This window comes from Elephantulus edwardii, unplaced genomic scaffold (assembly GCF_000299155.1).
Source record: "Elephantulus edwardii isolate Elephantulus edwardi_28Jun2011 unplaced genomic scaffold, EleEdw1.0 scaffold00033, whole genome shotgun sequence".
Taxonomy (NCBI): Eukaryota; Metazoa; Chordata; class Mammalia; order Macroscelidea; family Macroscelididae; genus Elephantulus; species Elephantulus edwardii.
In genome coordinates, this window is record NW_006399783.1 from 16,484,266 (window position 1) to 16,484,989 (window position 724).

A 724-nucleotide genomic window follows, 5' to 3' on the forward strand; every position below is an offset into this window, starting at 1 on the left:
TGTTGTTACATGTGTTGGGTTTTTTTCGGTGTGTTTTTTGTTTTTTTTTAAGAAGGGGAAAATTATTTACCTAAATGAGTTTGTAAACTTGCTGACACTTTATGAGATTATTGACTTCTTATGGAAAGCCAACATTAGATACAATACACATAGAAAGTAGATAGGGATCAAGAGTCCTCTAAGTGAAGGAGGCATTTCACATTTTTGCATTTTCTAGATGCATAGAAATGTCTGTTTGGTCCACTTCCACCTTCTTTCACCATACTGTTAAAGATACTTTGTTTTGTTGGAGTTTTTAAAAACTCAATAAATGGGGTAGAATCCTGAAAATTCCAGCTGGAAGGAGGAAAATGGGAGTACTTTCCAATTCCCTTTCAAGGCTGTTGCTTAGCTCCATTTCAGATAATTGGAAAGTGAAAAGTTTAAGAGCATCTGGGAGAACTGTAAGGGCTACTGCAAAATACACATGATAAAGATGAATTCCCCCTCCCCACACACAGTAGAGAGTATGGAATGATTCAATTCTTTTAAAAAGAATGATTTCTTGTAACCATTGACTCGAAGTTATTAGACACTTGATAGATTCAGAGGAGAAAACCTGCTTTCTCTGTGTGTATGTATCAGTAATAAGTGCTAAATTTTTTTAGAAAAATTTATGTACCTTTTAACATGTTGAGGGCAGAAGGTAAAGCCATGTTTTGACTTGCTAAAAATTGATGTTGTC